Source organism: Haemaphysalis longicornis, unplaced genomic scaffold (genome assembly GCF_048455015.1).
Source record: "Haemaphysalis longicornis isolate Haplotype H1 unplaced genomic scaffold, Haemaphysalis longicornis Haplotype H1 scaffold_13, whole genome shotgun sequence".
NCBI lineage: Eukaryota > Metazoa > Arthropoda > Arachnida > Ixodida > Ixodidae > Haemaphysalis > Haemaphysalis longicornis.
The window spans coordinates 21305969-21313586 of NW_027526233.1; positions in this window are offsets into that span (position 1 = coordinate 21305969).

Here is a 7618-nt window from a genome sequence, read left to right on the forward strand (position 1 = left end):
ATCAATACGTGCGCCATAGTGGGCAGACAACGACCAATCGCTACCTGAGGTGCAGCGTAGTGGGGATAAGCGCGAGCGGACCCCAAGAGCAGGTGGGCGGAACCTACGCAGGGGTGAGAGAAAACGCCGTGCGTAGTTGGGCGGACCCAATAATAGGAGGACGAAGTCGATCAATTGGATAACGCGCCAAATGAATGGTTTGGAGGAGCGATTATATGCGGAGAAGTGCGCTTTGCGGTCATTGCTGGAACGCGACTTGGTTATCCGGTCATTATCCTAGCATTCTAGTCCCAACCGGAGACACAAACGCCCTCAAACAACACTTATCACGTCAATAATCTGCCCAATACCAGAAAATACAAAGCTATTCTGGAAGATGTTGATTTTATCTTACTAATTAGCCCCTGCCTACAGACGGCAACCTTTTAAACTAACCAACCCAGCCCGTCCCTGACGTACCACCACTGGCACTCCTTGCAGCGACACGGATAGCCCAGAGTTATGCAGTAAGCAATGGCAGACCCTCTAGATGGCAACATTTACATCCTTCTCTACGCCACCTCACGCTGACCCGACATTCAACATTGAAAAAAATGGTTTACAATGCCCTGCTGAACATTGGAAGGACTAACAAACTCCTTACGTGCCTGGCGGTTAGTTCACGCCTACTCGGAATATTGCTACCCACACAAACCAGCCCTAAGCAAAGGAATGTCAACAGCGGCACACGCCGAGTTTCTTGCTGACCAGCTCACGCGCATGATCCGCAGCACTCAGATGACGGACACGCCCCATCCACAGACAGACAAATACGACCTTGTCATGACTCTAGCTGCTCACGTCCTACTAAAGCCCCGCGCCTCTTTATCGCCATTTTTAAAGCCAATAGTCTTCCTTGCGCTACTTAAACCCAGAAATTGTGGCACGCTGTATGTCTGTCCGTCTGTCTGTGACTCGGTTCAGCCACCCGGCCAAAGTAAAACAGACATTGCGTAATAGTCTTATATACTCACAGCCATTCGTAAACGTGTAAACCCGGTTTATATGTTCATACTTGTAAACTTTTTTAAACAAGAACAGGATATTACTTAAACGTAATAGAGGAAATTACTGCACAAGGGATATTACAGTCTTCTTTTATTAAAAAATTTCAGGATGCTTGGTTTTTCGATAGCAAATAATATTCTACATCTACTGCAGAAAACTGCCGCGTGCTGTTTTCCGCGCCAACTCCTGGTGGCATGTAAAAAATCACCCGGCAACAGCAAAGAAAGTTTCCACCAGCTAGGTTTCGCGTCTTCTTGGTACGCACGTGGAGCATGGCCACGCGGTTCTATAAACCTTGAAGTCGGCCGCCTCGATTCACGCGCGTCTCCACCATGATGCAGCACTGGCTTCCAGGAACCCACCCTGTAGCAGTGGAACGCGTAAAATTAAAGTCGCCTTGAGCAAACCTTTAGTGTGTTTACCTTGGGATGTGCGCGACGGTACAGGAACAGCATGAGAGGTGAGCAGGAAAGCAAAGAGGGACATTTCCTTGGCAACTGTCTACATAGACTATCGTCTTTTGACGACAGTTCATTTATTTTTATTTATTTAGAGATACTGCCAATCTCGTGAGAGATCATAGCAGGTGGGCAAAAAAAAGTACATTGAAGTGTAACAAAAGTGTCAGAGATGTGATAGTCAGTACTAAATGCATAGCAATACAGCGCACAATAATAATGTATAATAACAGAACGGTTTCAGTGATCATGGTGTGCATAGTACAGGCAATAATACACTCTGACATCACTAAAAGCAAACTCACACAGTTTCATGTCTGAAAAGGTTCACATTTGGTTGATCCTTTCAGCAAAACATACAGGCATAAAAGCAATCGAACTGTAAATGACTCAGAGTAACCCATACAAACAGACTATGACGGCAGTTTATAATTGGGTAGCGCCAGATGGTTAGAACTAAAAAAAAATAAATTTGCACCATTTCCTTTTCCACAAGTTCTAAAAATGTTGTCATTGAAGTGCACTCGCGATGAATGGGCTTAGTTTGTTCCATTCTCTTATCGCTAGAGGGAAAAAGGAGTTCCTGAGACAGTTAGAGCGGCAAGGGATTCAGTGAGTGTAAAAGAGTGCTTATTACGCGTCGGTCGTGTCTGTAGGACTGAGATGAGGTTTGTGGTACTAATGTTCATCTGATTATGAAGCAATTGGAACAGGAACTTTAAACGCGCTTATTTCGGCCAATTTTGCATGGTCAACAACTAAGCTTTTTTTAATAACTCGGAAGGTAACTCTGTTATTTTGTATTTGTTGAATATAAACCTAACCGCTTTCCGTTGTACTGCTTCGACTTTGTTACTATGCACTCTTTCGGAAGGGAACCAGACGATATTTGCGTACTCTAAGATTGTTCTGACGAATGTGTTGTACGCAAGCAGATTTGTCTCAGGTGGCACGAGATGCAGGCGGCGCCAAAGAAAAAATAGCCGTTTCAGAGCGGATGATGTAATGTAGTTGATATGGGATCGACACCTAAGATCATCCGTTATGGTGATCCCTAAGTATTTATACTCCATCACCCTCGTAAGGGGCGGGTCGTTTATCATGTAGGAAAATTCAGAAATACATTTTTTCCTCGTTACGATCAGAAAAGAGGATTTGAGTACGTTTATTTTCATCTGCCAATCATCACACCACCTGGAAATGATTTTTAAAGTTTCATTAAGAACTATGTGATCATCAGGTGAATTAATCTCTCGCTGAATAATGCAGTCATCTGCAAGGAGCCTGATTTTGGTTCTGGATTGGGCAGGTAGGTCGTTTATGTAAATGAGGAAGAGAATCGGAGCCAGGCCACTACCCTGTGGAACCCCAGACGTTACCAGGACAATTTGGGACGCTTCTTTTTGGATTAGAACAAACTGCTGGCGGTCGGTTAAGTAGTAAATGAGCCAGTTAACAATGACCCCATCGCCTAACGTAGATTCAAGTTTCTTAATTAGTTTTTTATGTGGTACACGATCAAACGCTTTGGATAGGTCCAAAAAAATTAAATCTATTTGCTTCTGACCGTCAATGCTTAGTGATAAATCATGGGTGAGCTCTAACTCTTGAGTGGTCGTCGGGAGACACTTCCATAAACCATGTTGGCAAGGGCACAAGAAGTGCTCACGTTGAAGATATGGTATTATATGTTTAAGGATTACATGTTACAGGATTACAGGAATGAAAGGAGCAGATACGCGACCAAGTTTTTTATCTCCCGAGATGGTACCCTCAATTTGGCGGACTGGAAGGCTGAAAGGAAAAATCACCAAACGCTATGCGTTACTCGAAAACACAATGCCTCCATGGACATTTACCGGATATATAAAAACCTCAAAAATCACGAAAACCCTTAGCGCCTGTGGCACCTTAGCGCCTACAGCAGAGCCAGGGTGTGCAGAGACCTTCCCACCAACACACACTTTTCAGTAACCATCTACGTCCTTAAGAAAGGCAAACCCAGCTGATCTCCGACATATTACCTCAAATAAACAACCTTAACCATAGAGAAAATAATGGAACACCATGGCCTGTGCCACCTAATCCGGATTACATACGGAAGAAGATTCCACGAAAAGCAGAACAATTTTGGACATCACCAGTGCACAGCCGACCCCAATGCTGATTTCAGCACTTTATTCCAGGAAGCCAAACGTGCCGGGGAAGCTGGCATTGTAACCCTCGATATCGAGGTGCCTTTTTATAACCTGCGAAATTGTTAATAAACAAAGTGCTCGGTGACCTTGGAATCGTGGACCACCTACGAAATGGTCTTCATGCTGCTCCAAGGCCATAAGCTGTCTGCTGTTCTTCTTTAGCCTCGTCCTCACCGGCTATTTTTTACGATCGCTCAGAACTACGCACACAAGTGTGTCATCTACGCAGACGACACTTCTGTTTGTCCGCTGGCCCCGACTTGAGAATCAAATTGCCCGAAGCCACCTCCAACAAGGTTCGGACGTTGGTATTAACACGCGATTCATCCAGGCCTCAAATACTCACTGAAAAGACAGAACCCCTCTTCGGGCACACGGAACTGCCGAAAAACGCAGGTTACCTGAGAATTGATCTTCAAGACGTACAGTGGTCCCCAAAGGTTAGATATCTAGGCTTCATCATCGACGCCAACCTCACATGGAGGCCCGCCCGCAACGCCCTCGAAAGACAGGCTGAAGTTGCAAAAAAAGTCCTCACCGGTGTCGCACGTGGACTGAGCTGCTGACACGCCTGGGCATTATGAATACGTGAGATGCTAGCAAGTACCCGTATCCTGTACGCGCTGCCCTAATACAGTCTCAGTGTATAAAATGTGGGAGACCCGAGGCCCATCAACGTAAAAGAATGCCTCTGATTGCCTCAAAGATCTCAAGTGGTCAACACCATTGTTAAAGCCCGTGCCCGTCCCTTTCTTCTACATGCTGCAGAAATGGGCCTCCAAGATATTATGCTCCTCCACGAAACTTAACATGGATTGGCCCTAGGCGTGCGCAAAGGGGGTGGGGGGGTCTGCAGGGGCGATAGCCCCTCCAATTATCTTAGTGGGGCCAGCAGCCCCCTAGTCCTCTTAGGTGGGCGCCATACTTGCCCCATAACTTTTACGTAATCGAACTTTTCCCGTAGGGTGATGACCTCGCGCGTGTTTTCACGCCCTTAGCCGCTGAAGAACCCCTATGTTACCTTATAAAAGCTGGAAGAAGACAAAGAAGGAAGAGCTACGGGTCAAAGCCTTCTACCGCCGTACTGACGCTTTTGTTTAAAGGAGCTGTGAAGACAAAGCACAAGTTTGGTTCATTCAAAAGACGGCCTCGTTAGGATCATACTGACACCAGTTTTAATGCAAAATTCGCGCAAATAAGCTATTGGCGGTGAGCGCGAACAAGGGCGCTTTGAAACGCCCCGCCGTGACGTCAGCAAGGATGCTAGCTTTTGTCGTCTGATTCAATTGGGCTCGCTCTCCAAGCTGCTTATTCGCGCTTGTTTGACCTTTGATGCTTTTCCGCACAGTTTTTGCATACGCGCAACTTTTTATCCTAATAAAATACCTAAAATCGCCTACAGGAGCTCAGGGCGTGAATTCAAGTAAAGTTGTTGATAACGCTCCGGAAAGAAAAATTGCCGGCGTCGCCCGTTCCTTGCGAAGCCGCTCCTGTGCGGAGCGCGAAGAGTCGGAGGTAAGCGACAGCGTCTGTATTTAGCAATCTTTCGAACAAAGGGAACAGTCAGAGCCTAATAACCAGCAAAACCGAAAATGCAAGACCAAAACAAACTTCAGGCGTTAGGGGCTGTAGCTTTGGCAGAAAGCATTACGATTGCCGCTTATCGTATGTAGAGTAAAACAGTTTTTGCAACCTCGCCGAACGCTCGAAAGCATTGTATCACATCACCTTACGTTGTCATGGCTTGAAAGTATGCCGACATGCACTGTGGGGCGCAAAAAATGTAGGTTGAGATTCAAATAACCAACTGTGAGTATAGACGCGTGCTGGTTTTATACCAGGATTCTAACCAGTATCGGGGCTTGTTGAGCAAAACGAGTGATGTTTGCGGTAAAAATACACGAACCTTGTATTTGTTCACACTTGGAGAGATATTTGTGCACATTTCGCACAGCCACACCTTCCCAATATTCAGATATGCATCATGTAAAACTGCACTCTAGAGGAGCAGAAGGAGGAAGAGGGTCAAAAAAACTTAATTTCACAGTAAAATCGACGGGGTTAGTGGTCGGGCTTCTCAGTCCAGGGCAAGAAAGTAAGAGTAATTTTCTTCAATTCATGGAACGCAATCCCGAGTTAGCCATGATTTTTTCTTTGCGCCTCAAGGGGTTGGAAAACAATGCAGAGCTTGGACGCATTCATTGGTTTTGATTCTTGTTATACCGAAAACCAGCACGTATACGATTTATTACGTTCGATGGAGAGTATATCAAACGCTCATATCGTAACTTGTCTGGTTGAGAGGCAGCTTGTCATAATAACTATGCTGAAATTCGGTTCACAAAAGCCGCCTTTCTGCACTGTGGACAAAGTTGCCTGTACCTCAGCCATTTCGCGGGGGCGTAGCGCAAACCTCCTCATTGTCCCTGAAATGGCGAAGACGGCAGGCCGCACCAGCGGTGCGACTGAGGACCCGGTCCACTTACCAGCTCTATCTCACTGTCAAATAAAGTTTTCTCCTCCACCGCCTTCTCATTGCATTTGCATCTGAATAAACAACGCACACTGTGGATATGCACCTTTAGCACGCAGCCGTAACGAAAACCAATTTGTGAAAATGTTACTGTATGTCTTAACAGCCTCAAAAAATGCACATACGAACTTGTGTGACTCCCAAACATACCCAAAACCTCCTAATAGGGTGCTTGTGACGCTGCACAAAAATTAATGCATTGTGCTCAGAAAATACAATCATCTGATACAAGTCGACAACAACGAAACAGAAAACAGCCGTTTTGTCCTGCTGTGTGACGCCCGTGTAGGGGACCGCTGCTTGGCGCGTATCATTAGACTGGTGAGTCTTCATAAGAGCTCAAAAATATTATAGGAAAGCCTACGCATGTTGAATACTTATGGAGGAGCTGTGAGCACTGAACCTCGCAAATAGCTACACAGGACGAGTTACACATGATCATCTGACTGATGCTCTGAAGACAGTTGATCTCTCGCTCCTTTTGTGTTGCAAACTTGTGCGGGATACAGCTTAAAATTATGAAGAGGTTTCAGAAGCTGGCGAAATAACTGAATTACAGGAAATACGCGTTTTATTTCACTAAAGCATCAAAGAAGGTGGGTTCTAGCACGGATACTGCTGCGACAGCGGCGCGGGTGTATCAGACGACAGCGGCGCAAATCCCTAAGCCGACGTCACAGCCATGGGGCGCCACTCAAACATCTCACCGCCAATATAATTAGGAAAAAATGGGATGGCCATGCGACCGATTCGCTCATTTCCCGCAACAGAACCTATGATGTCATACCAGACTTCTCTGCGATCGGCGGAGGCCGGCATAAGCAAAGGCAAATTAGGCTGAGGTTATAAGCTTGCAGAACGAGCTATTTGTGCTTACATTTAGGGCACATTCTTTTTAAAGAATTAAGAATGGTGGGACAAACAGTGGAAGTTACGAAAGCACATGTAAACATAGATGTACTCAGGAGTACTGCTGTTGGTATTGCGCGCATTGGCTTGGTTTAGCTGCACACCACTGCGGGGCTTTGGGATTGTCTCAGACGACAGTGGCTGATTGACGCAAGCAACGGTGTCTGATGTGACTATATTTGTCAGCCTTGACTATGTTTTATGAAACAATTATTTTCTCCCGGAACAAAAACAAGCCAGGTTTATATACGACAGAAAACGGCTTGCCACGGTATGTGGGCGCTGCTACGTTCAGTAACGTAAACAAACGCGCGAACGCCGCCGCTATTGCCGGCCGTGCGCAATCGACTGCAATACAGTACCTCGATGCCAGCGCCAGCGTACAATGTGGAGACACCCTTTGAACGGTCCCGTTCCGCCGCAATGGGGTCACCGTGCAAAACGCCTTGTTCTTTTCGTTTCTCTCGAGACCC